The sequence below is a fragment of the Aquarana catesbeiana genome, linkage group LG12, assembly GCF_042186555.1.
Source record: "Aquarana catesbeiana isolate 2022-GZ linkage group LG12, ASM4218655v1, whole genome shotgun sequence".
Taxonomy (NCBI): domain Eukaryota; kingdom Metazoa; phylum Chordata; class Amphibia; order Anura; family Ranidae; genus Aquarana; species Aquarana catesbeiana.
The window spans coordinates 95,244,471-95,259,141 of NC_133335.1; the positions used below are offsets into that span (position 1 = coordinate 95,244,471).

The 14,671-nt window shown below is 41.9% G+C and overlaps 3 non-coding genes across 3 annotated transcripts; 1 reads left to right on the top strand and 2 right to left on the bottom strand.

Annotated features, from left to right (window-relative positions):
* On the bottom strand, window positions 1–110 carry TRNAL-CAA (transfer RNA leucine (anticodon CAA)). The gene is made up of 2 exons: window positions 73–110; window positions 1–46 (listed from the first exon to the last, which is right to left on the bottom strand). It is a non-coding gene; the product is annotated as a tRNA-Leu (tRNA).
* Window positions 111–7,286: 7,176 nt separating this feature from the next.
* Window positions 7,287–7,397, bottom strand: TRNAL-CAA (transfer RNA leucine (anticodon CAA)). Its single transcript has 2 exons — window positions 7,360–7,397; window positions 7,287–7,332 (listed from the first exon to the last, which is right to left on the bottom strand). It is a non-coding gene; the product is annotated as a tRNA-Leu (tRNA).
* A 1,552-nt stretch (window positions 7,398–8,949) lies between these two features.
* TRNAR-UCG (transfer RNA arginine (anticodon UCG)) lies at window positions 8,950–9,022 on the top strand. Its single transcript has one exon. It is a non-coding gene; the product is annotated as a tRNA-Arg (tRNA).
* The last annotated feature ends 5,649 nt before the right edge of the window (window positions 9,023–14,671 follow it).

Below are 14,671 nucleotides of genomic sequence, written 5' to 3' on the forward strand. Positions count from 1 at the left end.
TGTCAGAAGTGGGATTTGAACCCACTCCTCCATTTGGAGACCAGAACATCCACACAATGTGAAGAAACATTTCTTGAGTCTGGCGCCTTAGACCACTCAGCCATCCTGACAAGACGTTTTGATGTTTTTGGTTGCCTCTAGAAATATCATCTACTCGTGGTACTCTGTTGATCTATTACCACTGTCAAGGAGCTGTATTAACACTCTGCACCTAGGCCCTTTTGCAAATGCACTTCATAAAGCATGACCTTGGCACCAAGTTAAACTTTTCAGATCCTTTCTACCAAATCTGCTTGAGCACAGCAAGTAGAAGAAGATGTCCCAGGTGATCTTCAAGTGTTTGGATGATCCACACACCACAAACAAAAATGGTGGCCCTGCACCAGACTGCGTGGCCTAATGGATAAGGTGTCTGACTTCGGATCAGAAGATTTAGGGTTTGAGTCCCTTCGTGGTCGTTTTCTATGCTGCTTTCCAGTTCCTGTGACCTTTACTTGCAAATTCTTGCTCCTTTTAAATTAAATTGCAACTTTACCCATAACAACTTGCTTCTTGCTAAAGGCTGCTATTTTGCTGAAGCCCAGAGCCCCCAAACAGCAGTAAATCATAAAGTGGAGCTAAACCAATTGATTTAACAATTTCAAAAAACAGTTAGAATCCTGAAATCCCTGGATTGATAACTGTCACATTTGCTTGTGTTCTCAACCAAACTGTCAAACCATCAAATGGCTGGTGTCATAACTGATCACATGTGCAGCACCATGGCCGTTGCAGTTTAAACAGAAGCAGCTTCATTGGCTGTAAAGGATAGGAGGGTTTAATTGAGCTTTAAGGCTGTCAATAGATGAGCCTCTCCAAACTCAGCAGTGCCCAAATATGCGTAAAATGGGAGAGCAACTGAGTATGTGCAGAGCAGGGTGAAACAGTGTATTACTGGATTTTCAAGTGTATGGACACTTATTTGTAATGTTTTACATAACTATACATGCAAAACAGGCCAATGTGGGGGGCGTGGTCTAGCGCGCAAGCCGGATGGACGTGTGAGCCCGGAGCTCCGGCGGGATAAGGGACAATAGCGGCCCAAAACGATCATCCGAAGCAAACCAGCACCAGATCTGGCAGAGGGCAAGGCTGGGTGACCCTACGACTATGCCTGGGAAGCGGAGAAAGGACGGAAAGGTCCAACGCCTCACGGACTTTTATCCCCCAAACGGCAGAACAGAGGAGCAAGATGGCGCCGAGGCCTACTCCACAACAACGGCTCCTGCACAACACAGATCATCCCAAGGTAATCGATCTCACAATAACAGCTCCCCAAAAGATAAAATGCAGAATCCATCCACCCCATCCACTTGTAGCCCAGCCAAAACGAAACCTAGGCTGGATGCTGGTGGATTCCATGACACAGGGAGCCCAGTCTCAGATTTTGGGGAGGACACCAGAGAACTCCCAGAATCGATCGAATCCTTCCCCACACAAAACCAACCTGTGATAGACACAGTATTGAAAGAGATGCTACTATCTCTGAGAAGCACTTTGCAGTCTGACATGGCAGGTTATATGCACCGCATGAATAAAGACATACAAGATGTGGGAAACAGGGTGAGCCACATAGGGACCAAAATGGGGGAATATGCTTCCACTATCAATGACCTAGTTGACGCCCAGGAGGACACTGAGGCAGACAATGAATGGATCAAGGCAAAGCTGGCAGACATGGAGGACAGATCTAGAAGGAACAATCTAAAAATCAGGGGGATCCCTGAATCGGTGCAACAACAAGATCTGGGCCTTTATGCTGCCACTTTGTTTAAAGCGCTCGTACCAAGCCTTACGGACTTAGATATAACCATCGATAGAATTCACCGTCTACCTAAGCCACCCCATCTGCCAGATCTGATACCTAGAGATGTGATACTCAGGCTGCATTTCTTTCACGTAAAGGAGCAACTGATGTCCACAATGAGAAAACAAGAGCAGATTCCACCACAATACCATAATCTGCAATTTTTTGCAGATTTGTCACAATTTACCCTGCAAAAACGCAAAAACCTGAACACAGTGACAAAGGTTCTACACAACCACAAAACTGTGTACAGATGGGGTATCTCACAAAGATAAATATCACTAAGGGTAATCGCACCTATACAGTGACATCTCTGGAGAAAGGCATCAATCTCCTGAAAGAATGGGGTATCCTTCCTGACCCCCCAGAAGAAAATGCGGACACTAGCACTCCGCGCCATGTGTCACAAGAATGGAAAAAAGTTACGGCGAAAAATGCCACCTCTCACTCCTAAATAATAAAGGATGTTCTCCAATCACTCCTTTAGTCCCTGACTAATGAAGCTCGCAAGATTGAACTTTCCCCCCAGTTACATTTAACAGCAAAATGCTGTTCCAGGGTATCCTATACCCCCCATATATGTTGCACCTATTGTGCTATACCAAAGTTGAAAGTTAACGATTTTTTGTTTTTTTTTCTACTTATATTTTCTACCTTTTCTATACTCCTGCCATTACCTCTGGGTTATGAACAACAACGCTTCACCCTAGAGTACACCTCTTCAACACAAGGAAAAATAACAGAAACTACTCCAGCAAGATTCAGCTCTACTTGGACCTCCAAGAACAGTCAACCTCGTTTGCACCAAATGACAACCCATCCTTTGACCCGTACAAGTAAGTCTACACTATCACATGAAGTTATAACCGCACCAAACATAGATGGACTAAACATCAGAATTAAGATGAAGGTCTTAATTATAAAGCTTATCTCATTTAAAGTCCATGCCTATTAACATAATCTCCATAAACGCTAAGGGGCTCAATCACCCCATGAAACGCAAATCATTGTGGCAAGAAGCATTGACACACCAGGGAGACATAATTTGCGCTCAAGAAACTCACTTTTGTAACCAAGCTCCACCAAAATGTACCCACAAAAGCTTCCCATATGTTTTTACTGCCAACGCAGATTCTAAAACTAAAGGAGTATTAATAGCCATAAAAGACTCTGTAGCTTTCATTCTCCACCAGGAAATCCGTGACCCACTGGGCAGATACCTAATTTTGATATGCGAACTGAACTCTTGAAAATATACACTAGTAACAGCCTACTCTCCTAATAAGCATCAAATACACTTCTTTAATAAGCTAATGAGAAAAATCAGGAGGTGTCAAAGAGGACCGTTGATACTCTGTGGAGATTTTAATGCTACTCCGGACCCATCATTAGACTCTACATCTAAATCCACACGCTATTCTCCTACATTATCAACCTCCCTCAACAAATATAATCTCTATGATGCGTGGCGCTGCTTCCACGCCAACGAAAGAGACTTTACTTTTTTTTCTGCAGCGCATAAAGTATATACAAGAATTGATCTATTCATGGTAGACCAACCTATACTATTGGGAACTAAAGCTGTATCCATCAACACAATAACGTGGTCGGACCACGCATCTATAGTACTAACACTATCAGATTCGACTTCTCCTAGACCCAACCCAATTTGGAGAATCAACACCTACTTGCTACAGCAACAAGACTTCAAACAACAAATTAACAACCACTTAACCAATTTTTTTGATGACAATAAGGACTCAGTACAAAGCCCTCTTACATTATGGAATGCCCATAAGGCATTTATACGTGGCATTTTTATTCAACTAAGTGCAAGGGCGAAGAGGCAGAGGCAGCAACGACTGACTGAATTGTTAAAACACATTTCTGATTTAGAAATCAGAAATAAACAAAAATATTCCCAAAAAATTACGCAAAAATTGACACAAATAAGATCTGAACTAAAAATGTATCTACTAGAAAATTTTGAGAAAGCCACAAAAAGACTTAAAATGAATTATTATGTGAATGGAAACAAGGCAGGAAAACTTTTATCACAGAATATCCAAGGCCATAGATATAAATCAAGAATACCATTTATTATACATCCATCCACCAATCAAAAAGAATACCACCCACAAAAAATTGCAGACGCTTTTAGCCACTACTACAGGTCCCTTTATAATTTGAGAGATGACCCTTGCACAATTCAACCTACCCCTGACGCAATTAATGACTTTTTAAGTAAATTATCCATACCTAAATTATCTCCACACCAAATCCAAGCTCTCAATCAACCATTCACCGATGCAGAAATTCATAAAGCTATAGACACACTCCCTACTAATAAATTCCCAGGACCGGGCGGTTTTTGTGGAGAATACTACAGAGAATTTAAGACTATACTGACCCCCTTCTTGACACATGTATTTAGCTCAGCAGCTGCCTCTGCCTCTTTCCCACCAGAAATGCTAGAAGCTTTAGTTGTGGCTCTGCCAAAGCCATGAAAAGAGCCCACCTCTCCCTCAAATTTTAGACCGATATCTTTACTAAACATAGATCTTAAACTGTATGCCAAAATTATAGCAATACGCCTTGTTGACATTATGCCCAACCTTATTCATCCTGATCAAGAAGGATTTACAAAAAATAGACAAACCTCGGACGTGACGAGACGCATGATTAATATCATCCATATGGCGGGGGTATCTCGGAGGCCTTCTCTGCTCCTAGCATTGGATGCGGAGAAGGCCTTTGACCGTATTAATTGGCTATATCTAACCAAAGTATTAGAATCAGTCGGTTTTGTAGGACCTAATCTATCTGCCATCTTAGCCCTATACTCTAGCCCATCTGCCAAGGTCTATATTTCTGGAACTATATCAAAACCCTTTAGCATATCCAATGGTACAAGGCAAGGGTGCCCATTGTCCCCTCTAATTTTTAATTTACTAATGGAGGCCTTGGCCATATATATAAGAAATCACCCAAAAATAAAAGGATTCCCTGTTGGTAGGGATACTCATTCTATAAGTCTATTCGCAGATGACATTATTATGATTTTGACTGAGGTGGGCTCTTCTCTTAAAGCGGCACATGAAGCACTACGTTTATTTAACACAATTTCTTATTATAAAGTTAATGAAAACAAATCATATATTTTAGGTTTAGGGATAGACAGTACTACTAGCAACAAACTTAAATCACAATTTCCATATAAATGGACTACGGAAGGAATAAAATACCTAGGCATAACACTCACAGATGATACCAAAAAAATGGCGGAAACAAATTATACCCAATTCTTACTTAGTTTAAATCAAAAATTACAAACAATAAATAAAGTAGAATTCACATGGTCGGGCCGCCTTGCGGCCTTTAAAATGATGATACTCCCTCAATTCATTTATATATTCAGAGCCATACCAATACCAATTCCAGACAGCTTCTTTATCAGAGCACAATCCATGATTAATGGGTTTCTCTGGCAGGGAAAAAAGTCTAAATGTGCATTCCATAAACTTATCAAATCCAGAGGAGCAGGGGGAGTAGGGCATGTCCTGCTGAAGGACTACTATCTTGCGGCAATTTTGGCCCAACTTAAATATTGGTTTCCGGGGAATCATACCCCAAGATGGCAAGAATTAGAATCCTTCCAATCCCCTAACCATAGTTTATACAACCTCCTATTGGCCTGCACTATGATGCTGCAATCCTCCACCAAACTTTCGCCCTCAATGAAGGCATCTATAAACACATGGAAAGTATTCCTAAACACTCCCGTCACTGGCTATCCTCTAAAAACCATTGCCCTCCCCATCACCAGTTTACAACTGTTGATACCCAATGTCAACATTAAACATTGGGAATCCAAAGGCCTAAAAACAGTCGAAGATCTCTATATAGGACCCACAATAAAGACCTTCCGAGCACTTCAAATAGAGCATAACTTAGACTCTAAAGAATACTACACGTATTTACAGGTATCACATTTATTATCATCGGTTAACAATAATCACATACACATTATTTGGAAGGCATACTTATACTTCCCAAATCCCACGACCTCTATCAAAGGTATCTCCCTATTTTATAACCTTTTAAACCAGAAATCAATATTTAACAAGACATCCTCTATGAGAACCTGGGAAATTGATTTTAATGTATCCTATACCTTAGAACAATGGAAACAAGCAATATCATCCATATACAAGGCCTCCAGGAGTGTTAATATGTGGGAATTTTACCAAAAACTACTCTTGAGATGGTAATTAACTCCTACACGATTAGCAGGGTTCAACCCACAAATATCGCCACTATGTTGGAGGAATTGTGGTCAGAGAGGTTCTATCATTCATATCTTCTGGTCATGCCCACGATTAAAAACCTATTGGACCAATATATTCCATTTCATTAAACAAATTACTAAAACCCAAATATATAATATGTCCAATATGGCTATCCTGTCCTTGGGAATAGATATGGTACCCCACTCCATGAGACAAATAGTTACCCAGATTCTTACTAGCGCTCGCCTCGAAATAACGAGACGATGGTTAAAAACCGAAACACCAATTCTTAATGATGTGATCAAAACCACCAATCTCCATATATCATACGAACTTATGTTTGCCGCTTCACAAGGCACTAACACAACTAAAAGTCAGATTTGGAAACCATGGACAGATTGGCACCATACAATCTGTACCATATGAAGACATGTCTACCTCACAGATATACACTAGATATCCCTTTACCCTTTTACTCGGTTCATTTAGTTTATAATTTTTACGGCAGTTCCTTTCAGTATATCCATCTACTTACTATATCTTTATATAAATACTGTTCTACATGAAGACGAATTGTAACACCACCCTGAAACACAATCTTAGTTTATAAGCAGTAGAGACAGAATGAAACTATTAGATGTGCGTCTGTCGACCGGGGCACAGAAAGTTCCCATAGGGGTGCCGGGAAGACAGGATGCACACTTGGAAATATAACGATATTACATATGTCTTGTTACCTTCTATAAATATATATATTCACGAAGATGATGTTCTCGAAGTAACGTTTTCATAATAGAGCAATTATAACAAGTACTATATATAAGATTTCTATGTACACGGCTATTTTCTGAATAATATTTCTTTCTTTCTGTACTATCTGTTATTGAAAATTCAATAAAAATCTATTGAAACAAGAAAAAAAAACAGGCCAATGTGAAGAGATCTAACAAGACTTACTTTTCTGACTAAAGTTGCACGTGAAATAAGAGATTTTACAGCAAGGCCTAGCAGAGTTTTCAGAAGAATTTGATCTTTATGAAGGATCTGCAAAGTTTTGGGATTCTTTGTTTTTGTTTTCTTGTCAGTGACATGGTAGCATGAAAACACAGTGGAAGTGGTCATTCTAGTTCAAGCTAAATGTGTAAACTTTTTGTCAGAAGTGGGATTTGAACCCACGCCTCCAATTGGAGACCAGAACACCCACACAATGTGGAAGATCATTTGCTTGAATCTGGCGCCTTTGACCACTTGGCCATCCTGACAAGATGTTTTGATGTTTTCGGTTGCCTCTAGAAATATCATCTACTCTTAGTACTCTGTTGATCTATTACCATTGTCAAGGAGCTGTATTAACACTCTGCACCTAGGCCCTTTTGCAAATGCACTTCATAAAGCATGACCTTGGCACCAAGTCAAACTTTTCAGATCCTTTCTACCAAATCTGCTTGAGCAAAGCAAGTAGAAGAAGATGTCCCAGGTGATCTTCAAGTGTTTGGCTGATCCGCACACCAAAAAACAAAAATGGTGGCCCTGCGGGCAGACTGCGTGGCCTAATGGATAAGGCGTTTGACTTCGGATCAGAAGATTTAGGGTTTGAGCCCCTTCGTGGTCGTTTTCTATGCTGCTTTCCAGTTCCTGTGACCTTTACTTGCAAATTCTTGCTCCTTTTAAATTAAATCGCAACTTTACGCATAACAACTTGCTTCTTGCTAAAGGCTGCTATTTTGCTGAAGCCCAGAGCCCCCAAACAGCAGTAAATCATAAAGTGGAGCTAAACCAATTGATTTAACAATTTCAAAAAACAGTTAGAATCCTGAAATCCCGGGATTGATAACTGTCACATTTGCTTGTGTTCTCAACCAAACTGTCAAACCATCAAATGGCTGGTGTCATAACTGATCACATGTGCAGCACCATGGCCGTTGCAGTTTAAACAGAAGCAGCTTCATTGGCTGTAAAGGATAGGAGGGTTTAATTGAGCTTTAAGGCTGTCAATAGATGAGCCTCCCCAAACTCAGCAGTGCCCAAATATGCGTAAAATGGGAGAGCAACTGAGTATGTGCAGAGCAGGGTGAAACAGTGTATTACTGGATTTTCAAGTGTATGGACACTTATTTGTAATGTTTTACATAACTATACATGCAAAACAGGCCAATGTGAAGAGATCTAGCAAGACTTACTTTTCTGACTAAAGTTGCACGTGAAATAAGAGATTTTACAGCATGGCCTAGCAGAGTTTTCAGAAGAATTTGATCTTTATGAAGGATCTGCAAAGTTTTGGGATTCTTTGTTTTTGTTTTTTTGTCAGTGACATGGTAGCATAAAAACACAGTGGAAGTGGTCATTCTAGTTCAAGCTAAAGGTGTAAACTTTTTGTCAGAAGTGGGATTTGAACCCACGCCCCAATATGGAGACCACACAATGTGAAGAAACATTTCTTGAGTCTGGCGCCTTAGACCACTCGGCCAAACTAACAAGATGTTTAGATGTTTAGATGTTTAGATGTTTTGATGTTTTGATGTTTTGATGTTTTGATGTTTTGATGTTTTGATGGTTTTGGTTGCCTCTAGAAATATCATCTACTCGTGGTACTCTGTTGATCTATTACCACTGTCAAGGAGCTGTATTAACACTCTGCACCTAGGCCCTTTTGCAAATGCACTTCATAAAGCATGACCTTGGCACCAAGTCAAACTTTTCAGATCCTTTCTACCAAATCTGCTTGAGCAAAGCAAGTAGAAGAAGATGTCCCAGGTGATCTTCAAGTGTTTGGCTGATCCGCACACCACAAACAAAAATAGTAGCCCTGCGGCAGACTGCGTGGCCTAATGGATAAGGCGTCTGACTTCGGATCAGAAGATTGAGGGTTCAAGTCCCTTCGTGGACTTTTCTATGCTGCTTTCCAGTTCCTGTGACCTTTACTTGCAAATTCTTGCTCCTTTTAAATTAAATCGCAACTTTACCCATAACAACTTGCTTCTTGCTAAAGGCTGCTATTTTGCTGAAGCCCAGAGCCCCCAAACAGCAGTAAATCATAAAGTGGAGCTAAACCAATTGATTTAACAGTTTCAAAAAACAGTTAGAATCCTGAAATCCCTTAATTGATAACTGTCACATTTGCTTGTGTTCTCAACCAAATTGTCAAACCATCAAATGGCTGGTGTCATAACTGATCACATGTGCAGCACCATGGCCGTTGCAGTTTAAACAGAAGCAGCTTCATTGGCTGTAAAGGATAGGAGGGTTTAATTGAGCTTTAAGGCTGTCAATAGATGAGCCTCTCCAAACTCAGCAGTGCCCAAATATGCGTAAAATGGGAGAGCAACTGAGTATGTTTTTTTTTCTTCAATAATTTTTATTAATTTTCACAGAGTATACATTGTACAATTGAACATTGTACGTCGTGCATCGACGTATGAGTGGACAATGCATTGAAAATAACTCCATACTGGGTAGAGTACAACTTTGTCCATACACAATAAACTAGTGCATTAAGTGCATAATAACCAGTATCACTAACATTGGTAATATTTGCAGTCGTGACTGGTCCACTTCACTAGTGTGACACCCCATGTGGGATCTCTAGAGCCACAGGAGCGAAGTGGACCATCTAATTTTGTTACATTCCAAAGAAAAAAGTTATTCTGAAAGGTTACCAGTTGAAACTATGCATGTAAACTTACTCTATTCTTAGTATTGCTCGGTCAAGAGGAAGGGGTTGTACTGCAGTAACTTAGACGTGAATTGCGCAGTGTCTAGTCCAGGTGGTCCATGGTTGCCAGCTGGATTGTATTTTTGTATAATGTTTTGTGTCAGAAGCAGATGTATGTTCATAGCTGTAGTGTAATGATACCAAGTCGACGACTTGGGTTAGGGTTAAAGGTGTGGCCGTCTTCCAGTGTCTAGCTATGTTAAGTCTAGCTGCCAACAGGACGTGGGTGGTCACTATTCTAAAGGGGTGAGGAAGGTCTTCAATAGTAAGATTCAGGATCGCAAGTGCTGGGGAGGGGGGAGTTTTGATGTGGGTGATGTGAGAGATTAACTGGAAAATACTATCCCAGTACGTTTCAAGAAGGTGGCATGACCAGAAAACATGAAGAAGATCACTTGGGGATGCGTTACATCTCCAGCATGTGTTGGGCATTTGAGGATTAATGGACGCGATTCTGGCAGGGGTCATATACCAACGCAGAGACCTTTTTGTGCGCCAATTCCCAAAGGGCCGCGCATTTCGTGGCCTTATATATTGACTTGAAGGCGTGATGCCATTGATTGTCTGTGAATTTGTGGTCTAGATCAATTTCCCATTTCTTGTGTGGTTTTAGTTTGGTGAAGGTATGTTTTTGGTGGAGGGAGTTGTAGAAGTATGAGATTCCTCTGAGATTTGTGTTAGGGTTGGTGAGATAGTCCCAAGTCTTGGGGTGGATGCTGTACAGAGGAAGGGGGACCATTTTGAGGCAGTGTTGTATACGGAGGTAAGTGAAATGTTCAGATGTGGGTATTGCATATTCAGATTGCAATTGGGAGAATGGTTTGAGGGAGTTGTCCTGCAGTAGATGTTGTAGGGACCCTATATCTTTATGTGTCCATGAGGTTACTGACAGTTCAGGTGTTATATGTTTCAAGGTGGCTAGAGGGATATGTGTATGTGGAGTGTGGCTCATTGAAGTGGACATTTTCTTCCAGGCTTGCGCCGATGCTTTAATAGTTGGAGATATTGACTTTGGGATCGGTGAGCCCAGTGGGGTACTCAGTAACCAGGTTTTCAGGTCTGATCTTGTGATTGAGGAGCATTCAATTTGCCCCCATAGCGTAGTTGGAGATGGTTGGAACCAGCAAGGTAATTGGGCCAAAATGGCTGCTAGATGGTAATCTTCAAAATCTATAGCGCTCGTGCCACCCACTTGCTTGTGTTTAACCAGTTGTTTATGTGCACACCTGGGACGTTTACCGTTCCACAGGAGTTTGTTGTACATTGTGCGTAGGGATCTAAAAAATGTGGCGGGTAGTGGAATTGGTACGGTTCTGAAATAATAAAGTATTTGGGGGAGGCATATCATTTTAAAGGCTGCAAGCTTTCCTGTCCAAGAAAGTTTGTGTTTTGCTATTTGTTGTGATGTTTGTTGTATAGTCTGTAGTAGTGGAGGGAAATTACTTGAATAGAGGCTTTTAGTGTTTCTTGGGAGTTTAATGCCCAGGTAAGAGATGTCAGTGTCGGCCCATGCAAAAGGATATTGCAGTTGTAAAAGGTTTTTTATGGTGGCGTTTATATTTATGTCTAGGATGAAGGATTTGGATGTATTCACCTTGTAGTAGGAGATCGAACTAAACCATTGAAGCATATGTTGTACTTCAGCCAGGGAAACAGTCGGATTGGATAGGATAAGAATGATGTCGTCCGCAAATAAGCTGATCTTATGGTGCGTGGTTCCAATGTGTAGGCCAGAGATGTTGGGATGAGAACAGATACTTTCTGCTAGGGGCTCCATGAGCATATTAAATATGAGGGGAGATAGAGGGAAACCTTGGCGGGTGCCATTGGTTATGGGAAATGGGCAGGAAAGCATGCCCTCTGTGTAAACCTGAGCTTTGGGGTTGGAGTATAGTGCCATGATGGCTCCAAGAATCTGACCCTGGAAACCAAACTTTTGGAGGACCTTTTCAAGATAGGTCCAATGCACCCTATCAAACGCCTTCTCTGCATCCAAGGATAGGAGCAGAGAAGGCGTTCCGGTGGATTCAGCGTGGTGGATTATGTTTATCATCCTTCTGGTGGCATCAGATGATTGTCTGCCTTTTGTGAACCCCGTCTGGTCCTGGTGTATAAGAGTGGGCATAATTTTGATCAATCTTGTTGCTATGGTTTTGGCGTAAATTTTAAGGTCGAGATTAAGTAGAGAGATTGGGCGGAAATTTTGAGGTACATTCGACTGTTTCCCTGGTTTTGGTAATGTTATCACCAAAGCATTCAAGTATTCTTTAGAGAAAGCAGAAGAGGAGGCAACGTGGTTATATAATTCAGTTAGGTATGGGGTCAAGTGGGGTGAAAATTGCTTGTAGTATTCCCCAGTTAGACCGTCAGGGCCTGGGGCTTTGCCGCTAGGTAGTGAGGCAATAGTCGTTTTTATTTCTATTTCTGTGAAGGGAGCATTTAAGGCGTTCAGTTGGTCTGTTGTCAGTGTGGGTAGTTTGACTTTCCTGAGAAAGTGGTCAATATCGTCTGGAGTAGGTTGGGGTGTTAGAGGATCTTTTTTTAGATTATATAAGTCTCCATAATATGCACTGAAGGCATTGGCTATGTCTTGGGGGTTGCTCAATGGGGCTTTGGTGTGAGGGTGGAAAAGTTGAGAGATTTTGGCTTTGGTGCGCCTACCTTTTAGTCTTTGTGCTAGTTTCTTCCCCGCTTTGTTAGAGGTAGAATACGATGTCGCCTTAAATTTTTTCTGTAGGAATTCGTAAGAATGAAGGAGTAGTGTTCTAAGTTCCTGTCTAAGGGACAATAGGTGATTTGTCTGGTGGTCTCGGGGGTCAGATTTGTGTTTCAATTCTAGGGCTGCTATTTGGGTTGTTAGGTCGTCTATACGTTGCGTCCTCTTTTTCTTATGGTGGGAACTTAATTTAATTAACATTCCTCTCATGTACGCTTTGTGCGCACTCCACACCACGGCAGGGTCGGGCACCGAACCTTTGTTTAGTGAAAAGAAATTGGTTATTTGTTCTGCAATAGTTGGCGCATATTGGTTGTGTTGAATGATGTGGTTGTTTACTCGCCAAATAAATGTATTTTTTTGTAAGTTAGAATCTTGGATCGTGATAGAGATTGGGGCATGGTCCGACCATGTCGTGGCGTGGATTGTGGAGGTAGATATATTTTGCAGAATAAACTTGTCGGTTAAGAACAGGTCTATTCTTGAATATGAGCGGTGCCTGGAGGAAAAAAAAGTGTAGTCCCGTTCGGAGCCATGATAATAGCGCCAAACGTCGTAGAGGTCTTGGGAGGAGATAAATCTTTTCAGAGGTGAGTCTCTTCTAGTTGCTGACGATGTTGAGTCGATGGATAATTCAGGGACGAGATTAAAGTCTCCACACAGTATTAGGTGCCCTGTTTGAATGTGTTTGGCTTTACGTAGGACTCTGTGGAGGAATTTCGTTTGGCATGAATTTGGGGCATAGACGTTGATTATGGTGTAGGTCACTTTGTTGACTTTGCAGGCAAGTATGATAAAACGACCTTCGGGGTCCTTTTCGATATCTAGAAGTTGGAAGTCTAGTGAGTCTCTGATTGCAATCATGACCCCTCTGGTTTTAGTTGAATGGGTGGCGTGGAACATATGGGGAAAGCGGTTGTTCTTGCATAGGGATGTATCATTGGTAAGCAGATGTGTTTCCTGGGCACAAAGGATGTCACTGTGAAGATCTGTAGCGGATCACCATAGTGAGTGTCTCTTGGCAGGATGATTGAGGCCGTTGGCATTTATTGACAGTATAGTGAATGGCATTTTGCGGCTGTGGGGATGTTGGGTGTCGAGTGCAACACTCACGGTTTATGGCTGGTGGATGAGTCTGTTGGTAGATGGGGTCAGCTACGTTGATCTGGAGGTGGAAGTCCGAGTGCAGATGTGTTGAGGTACCGGTATAGGTATGCTGTTGCTTCTGGCTGCTGATGAGTCTTGGAGTTAGAACGCAGTGGTGTGCCGGTGGCAATCCAAGGGTCTGAAATAGAAGTGGACTAGAGTGCTGCGGATAGAGCAATATGTCAGTAACCAATAGAGAAATGCATTAACAGATCACTGGTATAGAGTGTGGAAACTAGTGGGAAAGGAACTTGGATTTTGATTCGCTGTTGATGGATATGATATTGCTGTATATTACAGCTAGAGCAAAGATTAGAGGGGGTGTTTGACACCGTTGAATCCTCTACGTGGGGGTAAACAGAGTCAGTATCACTGGAGGTAGAGAGTTAAGGTAACAGGCTGTCAGAGCTCAGGGGGACTGTGGAATGAGTTGTCGGCCATTGTAGTGGAGATACAAGCATCCTCAGGTGAGATGTTGAGTTTGTTGTCTACGAGGTGGTAAGGCACCGTTGGTTTGTGGGGCAGAGACAGCCATATCAGGGATTATGCTCCAGGAGTGGAGGAGCTTTAGGCCTTTGTCCAGGTCCCCTATTGCGTGTGTCTGACCATTGCGGACAACAAGGATGGTGGCTGGGTGGCGCCATTTGTATGGTACCTTATGGTTCTGCAGACCTTTGGTTATCGGGTTCAGTTGACGTCGCAGTTGGAGGGTGTACTTGGACAGGTCAGGGAAAAGTTGTATCCCAGTATAGGGGCCAGGTAGTGGAGATTTAGCTCTGAGGCCCATAAGGAGCTTTTCTTTGGTTTGATAGAAGTGAACCCTCATCAGTACATCTCTAGGGACTGAGGCTGCCAGGTGGGATGGTTTGGCGATTCTGTGTATTCTGTCAATGATGGCGTCTCGTGGGGAGGCTTCAGGTATCACTAGGTGTATCAATTCTTTCGCGTAACGCGGTAAGTCC